This window comes from Mastomys coucha, unplaced genomic scaffold (genome assembly GCF_008632895.1).
Source record: "Mastomys coucha isolate ucsf_1 unplaced genomic scaffold, UCSF_Mcou_1 pScaffold22, whole genome shotgun sequence".
NCBI classification, from domain to species: Eukaryota; Metazoa; Chordata; class Mammalia; order Rodentia; family Muridae; genus Mastomys; species Mastomys coucha.
In genome coordinates, this window is record NW_022196905.1 from 40,074,723 (window position 1) to 40,086,589 (window position 11,867).

Sequence of the window (11,867 nt, forward strand, 5' to 3'; positions counted from 1 at the left end):
CCTATCATCTTCCAGTCCCTCTATATCCGCCCTCTGCCTTTGAGACCTCCCCTCCCAACAAGAGAGAATAAAAAGTAAAATGAAGAAACAACAACAATAACACCCATCTCACCATGGAAGCTGCTCTGTGTCATTAAGTGTCACACAGTATGCCCCTTTGCCTAAAGGTTTTCTTGCAAATGTTCATTACAATGAGTCATTGTTCTGGTTCCCAGCTTCTGGCTTCTGCTACAACATCAATACTGGATCCTCACTGAGAACTCCTCTTAGATATCGCACTGTTGCTCTGTGGCATGGAGAGACACACTGCAGCTTTGGTTCTACAGGGCCAGCCCCTTCATGCTTTCCAGCAGTTGACAGATGGAGTAGATGTTGAGGTAGGACAATTCAAAGCCCTGAATCTAGGCCTGGGTGCTAACTGAGTTTGTCACAGTTTTTGCCTTACCCTTTGCCCTATTCCCTCTACCTTGCTAAACTATTAGATTAGTTCCTAAAGCTAGCTACCCATGTCAATTCCCTTATTCAGACACCTCTTCCTCCTGAAGGTGACTATCAAGGTCCAGCTATCAAAGTATTAAAGTCCAACAATCAAAAGTCCTGCTTTGACTCGCCTAATTAACATGTGCAATCAAAACAAATCAGCTTATCCTTTCCCCCTTTCCCTTTATAAACGTGCATTTGTTTATGAGCCCTATCTCCTCTCTATCCAGAGGCAGTCCATTGTCCGCCCAGGGAAAGCATCCTTTCCCCTTCTCCCTTGCCCTCTATCTCCTACCTTTTGTTTCATATTTCCTGCCCTTTGTCCCTCTGGGTCAAATTAATCTCCTTTGTGCTGAGAACTTGGTCTTGGGAGTTTTGTGCCCCTCAGGGCCTCTCAGATTAAAGGATGAGATATCTACAGATTTTCTTATTTGCGTAAAATTGTTACTGGAGCTGGGCATGGTGGCACATACTCTTAATCCTAGCACTTGGGAGGTAGGATCTCTATGAGTTCAAGGTCAGCCTGTTTTTTATAGAAGTTCCAGGCCAGCTAGGAGTGCATAGGGAGACCCTATCAAGCAAGCAAGCAATTAAAATATAAGTTTCTAGACTCTGCTTAGAAGTTGTGTGCCTACTCTCAAGCTCATCTATCAACCCTGAGAAATTGATGTTTCAGAAGAAGAAAAAGGAGGAGAGGGAGGAGGGAGAGATAAAGACGGGGAGGAGGAGGAAGAGGAGATGAAGAAAGGGAGGAAGACAAGGAGGAAGAGGAGGAGGAGGAGAAGGAGGAGGAGGACGAGGAGGAGGAGGCCTGATCTTATCTAGGTTCTGCTACGTTGTGAGGTGAAATGATAAAGCTTTGATAATATGCTGATCATGAAAGGCTGGGTTCAAGTCATTTCTCTTTCTCCATGGCAGTAGTCTTGGGGAAGGTAATCAGAGTTTCTGTTTCTTAGTGTCTTTATCTGTTGACAATAATAAAATATTGTAGCAATCTGTGGAGTAATAATATAATGTAAATGAAGTGCTTAAGAAAATGTCTGCAGTGAGTTTAATGCTTTTATTTGAAAAAGAAATCTGGGCTCCAGTGGTGGTCACCAGGGGCTAAATTAGCCAAGTCTTGGGAATAAAGATAGGCAGAAACCAGATTTCTCTGACACTGAGGTATTGTCCTTTCCCCAGTGCTATTCATCCTTCAAAAACAAAGATATAGTCCTCTCCCTTTAGCCCATGAGGGAGTAAACTCTCAGAACGTTTATATCACAATTAAGAACCCAAGTTCTTACTCTAAAGTTTATGGTCTTTCTATTCTGCCCACACCGCAAGTCTCCGAGCTACTGTAAATATTGCTTGATTCTGGCTTCTTTTTTATTATTATAATTTTAAAAATTTATTTATAAAAATTAGGATTTGTGGTCTCGGAGAAAAATCTTTCTTCCCCCTCTCTGTTCCTGTTTATTTTCTAGTTATGGTTTTAATGTTTACTATTGACGAGTTATTGAACTTATGGGCAGTATAATAGTTAGCTACTGTGTGTAGCTAGTGAATCCATAAACAATAATCATTTATTATTTATTTAGCCTATATTTATTATTATTTTAGGTCCTCTGGTGGTTGAGTGGTCTAGGCTGGGTTTGAGCAGAGTGCCTTTGTTAAGTGTGTCTCTCATCTTCCTGCTAGGGTGAGTTAGCCTTCTTTTGATTTCCAAAAATGGGAACCAGATATCTCTCTTGGGGCTGTTGACACTGAGCAAAGAGTTTTCATGTATCTCATTCTGGTCTCTTCCATGAGAGGTTGTCTTAGACAAAGAACAGCCTACTGAAACGTGTATTCAAGTGGTGTGTAATTATGAAGTAGATGAGAACTTTTCTTAGTGTTGTTTTTTCAATGATCATCTCCAAGTCTTCCTTATAGTGTCCCATTTAGTTTAGTAAATTCAACTACAACCTTAGTGACTGTATTCTTGGCAGAACCTGGTATTCTTGTGTTGTCACTGGTATTATACCTCTAGAAACTTAACTGGTATTATTGTATTTTTGCAGAAACTTCAAAAGATAATATTTTTGTCTGATAACAGGAGATACCATGGCGAGAAATACTCTAACTGGGTAATTGAAGGACTTTGGAAATGAGCTTATCTCTTTTCCCTGGTCATGGAACCTGATTATTACACAGACTAAGTATGCGTTCATGGAACTGATTGAATACATGAATGGAATTTTATATTTGCTCTGCAACACTTCACCCTTCCAAGGAGAGAATATGATGCTCTGGCATATATCTAGTTCTAGGGAGAGACTAATGCCATAAAGTCAGTATCATATGTTCTTTGAAGCCATGTGGAACCTAAAATTTTCACTCCTTATATTATTTTGAACCTTCTTTCACCTCTAAAACAATGTTATCTTAGAAGTCTCTTTTCTTCCCTTACTTAAGAAGTGATCCAAAGCATAAATTAGTACAGTCCTTTTAGTCCAGTGAATAATGACTACTGAGAGAGACAAAGGTGATGTTAGGTGGCAGTAAGAAATCCTTCCTTCAGGAAATGCAGAGGAGGAACTGATAAATATTTTGCATTGGTTACTTTGCTGATTTCTGTGAGAGGATGCTTAACAAATAACTTACAAGGGGAATTTATTTTGCACCTTTCTGCCAAAGGACTCATTGCATGCTTGCTGTAATTCTCTCACTGGAACAGGACTTTGTAGCTGTGGGTATACATTTACCTCACAGTAGACAGGAAGGAGAGAGAGAGAGAGAGAGAGAGAGAGAGAGAGAGAGAGAGAGAGAGAGAGAGAGAGAGAGAGAGAGAGAATGAACTTGGATAAGGACAAAAATAATCACAAATCAAAGTGATCTTTCTTCTTTATCCTGATCTTACCTTCAGAAGATTCTAGAACCTGACAAATGAGTTCCAGTCTCTAGGTACTAAATACTCAGTCTATGAGCGTTTAGAGTACATATGCTCAAACCATAATGGTCTAAATCAGAGTAGCCTGAAGTGGAAACTTAAGGGTTCTTTGAAAAGTCAGTTGTGTTGGCTGGTGTTTTACTGGGGCAAACACATAAAAGAATGTTTTCCTGATGACAGATTCATGAAGAAACACTTTGCTGAAGAAAGGATGTTTTGCTAAAACCGATAAGTAAAAGGACACATAATGAAGGATTCTTTGCTAACAATACACATGCATTGGTCACCTTACCTTGTGTAGTCGAGCTACATTTGTTGGGACTCCACAGAGAAAAACACACCAAAAAACTTCTGATGGTATGTTGATAATTTCTTGCCACTTCCATGGACTTGAGCCAATTGACAAAATGATGTCTGCTAAGACAAACACTTGTACTAAGGCAAGACACATGCTAAAGCAAGACTTGTGGAGGACACATGATGTTTAGAGAGATATGAATAGAACTCAATGGACAAGGACAGAGACTGAGCTAGGCTTGCCAGTAGAGCTAGCTATACAGTGCTTGTTTGTCTAACTTGTTTGTCTTTGTTGATCTTCGCTTCACTGAGAGAGATAGAGCTGAGAACTTGCATTCCTACTGCTGACCAGTACCAAGGCTGAGGCCTAGCTGTCTCTGCTAGGTAGAGCCACTGCTGCTGATTCATGCTTGCTATCCGTACTCTACTGAACTAGACTGCTGATATGTCCATAAAATGTTTAAGAGTGGATCAAACTGCCACTGTTAACCTGTGTCCATTTCAGGAAAATGCTCCTTCATATATTTGCCCCAGGAAAGCACTATCCAACACAATTGACTTTCCAAAGAACCCTTAAGTTTCCACTTCATTAGCCTGTCCTGACAGCAGCTTAAATAGCCAACAATATAGTCCATGGGAGTTAGGTAATATATCCTCCAATTGTGTGGCTTCTTAATACTTAATGTTGTTATTTTCAGATATCTTTTTCAGTTTATTTCAGAAGTTTTACCTTGAATTTTGTTATAAATATTAGGTTTTATATCTCAGTTAACTTAATCTTTCTTCCATATAATCTAACCACTGCATATAGTTTTGTAGAGTTATTGGAGTAATCTGTTAAACAAATAATTAGTGCATACTAGTATGTGAAGGATTGTCCTTTGTGCTGCATGTGGGCAAAGGATCTTTCTAACAATCAGTATCAATATTATGCTGTTTACCTGAATTGAACTTCTAAGATCAAGTCTCCAAAGCCAACAGATTCTTGAATATTAAGGTTAGAAAACTAACTTTCCACCTCACACCAGTCAGAGTGGCTAGGATAAAAAACTCAGGTGACAGCAGATGCTGGAGAGGTTGTGGAGAAAGAGGAACATTACTTCATTGCTGGTGGGATTGCAAACTGGTAAAACCACTCTGGAAATCAGTTTGGCGGTTCCTCCTGAAATTGGACATAGTACTACCAGAGGACCCAGCTATACCACTCCTGGGCATATACCCAAAAGATGCTACAACATGTAATAAGGACACAGGCTCCACCATGTTCATAGCAGCCTTATTTATAATAGCCAGAACCTGGAAACAACCCAGATGTCCCTCTACAGAGGAGTGGATACAGAAATTGTGGTACAGCTACACAATGGAGTACTACTCAGCTATTAAAAACAATGAATTTATGAAATTCTTAGGGAAATGGATGTAACTGGAGAATATCATCCTGAATGAGGTAACCCAATCACAAAAGAACAAACACAGTATGCACTCTCTGATAAGTGGTTATTAGCCCAGAAGTTTGGCATACAGGAAGAACAACCCACAAACCACAAGAAACTCAAGAAGAAGGAAGACCAAACGGTGGACATTTCATTCCTTCTTAAAAGGGGGAACCAAATACCCACGGGAGGAGTTGCGGAGATTAACTATGGAGCAGAGACTGAAGGAGGGACAAGCCAGCCTAAATATAGCTATGTCCTAAGAGGCTCTGACAGTACCTGACTAATACAGATGTAGAGGCTCACAGCCATCCATTGAACTGAATACAGGGTCCCCAGTGAAGGAGTTAGAGAAAGGACCTATAGAGCTGAGAGGTTTGCAGCCCCTTAGGATGAACAACAATATGAACTAACTAGTACCCTCAGAGCTCTCAGGATCTCAACCACCAACCAAGGACTGCACATGGTGGGTCTGATTGTTCTGGCAGCATGTGTATAGTAGAAGATTGAAAATTAGATCATCAATAGGAGGAGAGGACCTCAGCCCTATGAGGATTCTGTGCCCCAGTGTAGGGGAATGCCAGGGCCAATAAATGGGAGAGGGTGGGGTGGCAGGCATGGGGAGGGGGAAGGCAACAGGGGTTTGTTTTTGTTGTTTTTGTTTGTTTGTTTGTTTTTTGGAGGGGAAACTGGGAAAGGAGAAATTTACATGTAAATAAAGAAAATATCATAAAAAAGAACATGGAAAAAAAGAAATCAAATCCTAGGAACCCCCCCCCCAAAAAAACTAACTTTCACAAAGTGCTTACTTTGAGTATGTGCACAAGGTACTTGGTTTCTAGAAATACTTTCTCACTAATACATCATCGTCCTAATCTAAAAATATTAAATATAAACACTATAGTGTTAACACTCTTTACATGTAGCTAGTTAGTGGCAGAACAAGATTTAAACTCAAGTCCTTTGCATTTTAGATAAGTCACCTCTGAAATTGGAGCAGTGATATTGACTAGAATTGTTTAATGAGTCAGTCCTCTTATTGGCTACTACTATCGTTTCTATCATCTTTCTTATAAATTACTCCATGAGAAACTTGCTTCCCACAGTCAATGAATAACTGGGTGGTTATTTGCATAATTTGTTAATTATTATGGGAATGTTAAAATGCAAATAAAGCTTCATGATAAGATGAAGAGGCCCACTGATTGTGGGTTGATCATTAAAGATGCAGACAGTAATTTCAGACCAGGCTTAGTAGGAAATGAATTCTTATCACAATCTGAGTTAACAATTGACTGGCTTGCACCTGTACTGGTGTGTTTCTTTGAAGAAAGGTGAACATTCTGAAAGGATGTTTGGAACAGTCATATTATCTTCATTTTAGAGTCAACCATTCTCTTTTCCTTTGTGAAGATTCACTTCATGGCTACAGAAGGTTCTTTGCTTCTATGAGCTCCTATTCTCCTGTAGAATATGGTAACTTCTTGTTTCTAGTGGGTATTCACTTATAAGACATGATTAAGAGGAGGCCCAGTGTGATGATGGGAAATTACCGAGCCAGACAGACTTGGGCCTAATCCTAGGTCACTATTGTAATTATGAAGAGATAAATTGGTTATTTTACCTCTTTCAAGAGAAGAGTTTCCAGATTTGTATATATACCAGTAAAAAAGGTAACAAAAGCTACCATATAGATATTTTTTTGGTAGGGATCAAGTGACATAAAGTATGCAGAAGAAATTCAGTGCATATTGACATATTCAGTCAATATGTGTATAAAGTTGACATGAATGACAACCAAGGCTGGATTATAAAGGACTCTAGAGGATTCTTCTGACATCATAATCAGTGTTGTGCAATAATGATTCTTTCCAACAACAAGTCACTCTACTAAAGGCCTTAGCATAAATATCTAGTGCAAAGAAAGTGTAATTTAAAAGAGAGCCATTATTATGGAATTTGATTTTGGATGCTCATATTGATCCCAGACCCTTAAAAAGAATTGACCTTATTTGGTAATCTGCTTAACTTCAGTTTCTTTTCACCTAGTTGGAGGATGCTTCTCCAGTTTTTCTTTAATCCCTCTCCATTTTTGACACAGTAACATGTAAGTTCTGATGTGGATTCTTGGGATGCTTTACCAGATGATATTTACTTGTGAGAGGGTTGTAGAGAGCTCTAAATGGAAGACTGGACTCTGTGTAGGAGACAGGGTCTGATGTTGGAAAGTGAGCTGGTTTCAAAAAGCTGACACCAGGCCGGGCGGTGGTGGCACACACCTTTAATCCCAGCACTCGGGAGGCAGAGGCATGTGGATTTCTGAGTTCGAGGCCAGCCTGGTCTACAGAGTGAGTTCCAGGGAAGCCAAGGCTACACAGAGAAACCTGTCTTGGAAAAACCAAAAACAAAAAATCCAAAACAAACAAACAAACAAAAAACCCAAAAAGCTGACACCAGGTCAGGAAAAATAGAGATTTTTTCAGGGACATGAGCTTCACAATAGGAGGACACAAAAAATCCTAGAAAGTGATTTCAAAACTGAGTTAATAGAACTCAGTGCCCACGCCTTTGCTGTTTGCTCAGAATATGTCTAGGAGAGGCATAATTAGACTGGCAACCATTAGTCCAAATGAATGCCGATGTTCAGGTGCAACTAGGTTTCATTGTTACTTGTAGTGGGATGGATTGTAGGCCTTAAGCCACTCACTGATTTTTTTTTTAAGTACTTGGAATTGTAGGGCTGGTGAGTGAATGAAGGAAGGCCAGACACAAAGACATACATAGAGAAAAGCTGGGGTCAGGTGGGCTGCGTCCCTAAGATGGAGTAGCATTGACTACAGAGCAACTCAGAAACCAAGCACAGAGGGCAGGGTTAGCCAGGGTTGGTAGGAGATGTCTGCAGCTGAACCATATCAGGCTTTAAGTATATAGGAGAAAGCTGCAGTTGCTAGTCCTTACAGGCATGGCTCAATGGCTTGTAAACACTTGCACTTACACCCACTGTCAACATTCGCACTCAGACCTGAGGCTCAGAGCTGAGGCAGGTTTTGCTATTCTGAACCTGATGTGTGGGGGAGGTTTCTGCAATTCCCCATGGATCTGAGACATTGCTGTGCCCTTGTCACTCAGGACCTGACCTGTAGTGACACATCCCCTCAAGGCTCCCCTAGTATCCCCACTCTTAGCTGCACTTTGGCTGTATTGATCTGCTCTTCCCTTAAAGGCAGTGTCTTACAAAACCCTGACACGCTTGCTGATGCCATGTTGTGCTTGCAGACAGGAGGCTGGTATAGCTATCCTCTAAGAAGCTCTGCCAGCACATGACTAAGAGAGATGCAATTACTCACACCCAATCATTGGAGTAAGCCTGGGAACCCCAGTGGAAGAATTAGGGGAAGGACTGAAATAGCTGAAGGGGATTGCAACCCCATAGGAAGAACAACAATATCAACTAACTGGACCCCTCAGAGCTCCCAGGGACTAAACCACCAACCAAAGAGTATACATGGGTGGGTCTATGGCTTCTGATACATATGTAGCAGAGGATTGCCTTATCTGGCATCAATGGGATGGGGGTGCTTGGTTCTGTGGAGACTTCTTGCCCCAGAGAAGGGGGATGGTAGAGGGGTAAAGCTAGAGTGGGTAGGTAGGTGGGTGAGCAACCTCTTAGAGGCAAAGGGGATGGGGGATGGGCTGCGGGGCTTGCAGAGGGGGATACCTGGAAGGGGACAACATCTGAAATGTAAATAAATAAAATAATTAATAATAATTTAAAAGGCAATGACTTACTATTCACTCTTTCCTTCAGAAGCACACGAGAAGACAGGGAAGGGAAGGAAAACAGAGAGGAAGTTATATCCCCAGGAGGAACTGCATGACAGCTGAGTATCTTCTTTGTTGTTGCTGATATTTTTTTGAAGTAGTTTTTTGATAGGTTGGAATTATGTAGCTTAAGAGAAGACAAATGGGTGAAAATGGAATCCTGAGTATCTGTGAGGCTTACTCAATGCAAATTTGTTTAATCTTCATGACACTCTGCAAAGCTGAGGTTATTGTTCTTATACAGCAAGGAGCAAAGTTGGGCTTGGAGAAGATGGTTAGCTGTTCAGTAGTATCTTTAATACTTGCAGAATTTAGATTCTGCTGACCTCAAACCTTTTTTATTTCCTGAAAGGGCCATCGTACATATATAAGGTTTTGTAGGGAATGCAGTATCTACTGTAACTGTACCATGTGCCAAAATAGAAGGAAAACAGCCACTAACAATTTGTGGACAATTATGTTCCAATACAATTTTACTGTAAAAACATCCATCCATTGGGATTTGGCTTATCAGTCTAATTTCCAACTTCTGCTGTTAATACCTAGTCTTGTAATGAGCATCCCCATTCCCTATGCCCCACAGAGAGAGAGAGAGAGACAAGGCAGATAAAGGCAGAATTCAGAGCTAGAAATGCATTGAAATGGATCTTATAAACACACTGCAGTTGTTTTCATGTATTAGAGGAAAGGCTATGAGGTATGCAATTGTACTACTATGTCAGTCAAGCTACTGTATAGTCCCAAAAAGCGTATTTTAACAACATATCTTCATTAGGCATTCCAAGCCTTACCGATAAGCTAACCACCAAAGGCAGTCAGAGTATTCCCTCACACACACACACACACACACACACACACTGTTACAGTCTCCAGCTGAGAACCTGTCTCCCTCCCAACATCTTCTCAGTTTTAGCCACACTGGAATTCTCAGATATAACCCACAGCATCATCCTATTGGCATAACTACAATATTGTAATGCCAGGTAGATAACACCTACTTTTAAGATTGCATTACTTTTCTACCAAAGACATTACTAAAGATATATTTCTATATTCCTTGATTGATGTGTGTGATCAAAAATCATGTTCCACATAGGAGGTGTATTTAGAAAATGTTGACATTATCATGACCTGTGGATATTTTTGGCCCTTTATATCAAAATATCACTCATTTGTTAAATATATAGACCAAACTGAAAGGGTAGGGGACATTAACCTGTTCAGTGAGAGGAGAGTTTCTCTCAATTTCGCAAAGATGAGCCAATTGGAATGGTGGCCACATGTCAGAATTATTACTATGGCAAAGTTGGTCAGAGTCTAATATCATTTCAGATCAGTGATTTCTAAACTCAACAATGAAGCAAGTGACAAGACAAAAGTAAAGCTGGAAGGCTGATTTTCTCACAGATTTTTCCCATTCCAAGTTTGGAGGCAATGAAGAACAGTCATCAAGATGAAAGCAGAAACTTGAATAAGCATGTACAGATCTGTTTCCTCTTTCGCTGCCTCAGTTTACCATGAGTCTATGACAGTGTTGATGGGAGGGATAGGGAGACATAGAGTGTAGAGCTGTGTTTTCCAAGTTGTCTTAGCTTGGAATTTACAAATGTGAGAAAAGTTTCATTTGAAAAACTGTTACAGATATGTATATAAACCCTGCCATCAGAAGAAGTGTCTGATGGACTCAAGGGCTCGTGGGACATTTCAATTTTGGCTAGAAGCTGGTTTCTAAAGGATTTACATAATGCCAAATGTTTTACTAATAAATTATTTTAAATATTTAGCATAATAACTGAAGGTATTATATTGTCACATGTTGAAACATTCACAATTTTCAGAACAGGGACCCTCTCCTTTTCAATAGCAAGAGGTAAAAATCAGTTTGGCCAATTTTTTTGATCTCTTTCCTCCCTCTAACAAAAGCACAAATTTTATTCAGGTCTCAGAAGGCAACTAAGATTATAGATTTTATGTATCTAGTTATTGATATAAACTATTTATTATTATTATTATTATTATTAATTATTTTACTTAAGGTATTCTTGAACTACTCTCAGGGACCACCTGGCAGTCATCAGTTGGAGAGCAAGGTGGTCTGCGGGCTGTGGTATTCATGCTTATTTATTGTATGATACCATCTCTGAGTTGGTTTCTGGCATTATTAAATTATTTGTTTATAATGGTTAATAAATGTAGGCATTGTCTAGCCTGCAGTCAGCCAGATGCCATCCCAGCCTTTCCATTTTCCAGGGTGTGGTTTTCATTTGGGCCTGTCCCACGTGGCAATGAGGGCAGTTGGTGGTTCCTGGGTACTGTCTATTTCACAAAGTGGTCTGCTGTCTGCATGAGTCTGAATGTGCTTTTCCCCATGAGGACCTAGGCTGTTGAGCTGAGTGCCTTTCCACAGTTACTATCGCCTCATAATGGGCTGACGTTTCTCTCCATCAGTCAAACACAAACAGTGCTTGTGGTGAGAGAGGACAGTAGGAGGTAACTTCTGCAAGAGAAAACCAGCTGCAAGTGAAAATGCCAACTATGGTGTTGTTGAAATAAACTGCAGCAATGAAAAGAGGGAGTCTGACTTACTGTTGTAAACCACATAGAAAATTCCCAAGTTAAACCTGAACATATTCATGTTCTCCTGTATATTTAGTTCCATGTAAATCCGTGAACATCTGTTCTTTACAACGAAATTCATTGACTATTTCTGTAACTACTTTCACTAGTATAGAGATACTCTTAAACACAGAGTTGAATGTGATAGAAACCCTGCCCTTAAGAAAACTAGCTAGGTGCTGAAAAGAAAAGATGAGTCAATAGCTGATTCAAGTTAAGTTCCCATCACACACATTGGGCAGCTCAAAACAGTGTGTATCCTCTGGCTTCAGGGGATATGATGTGCTTTCTTGTATCCTGCAGGTACT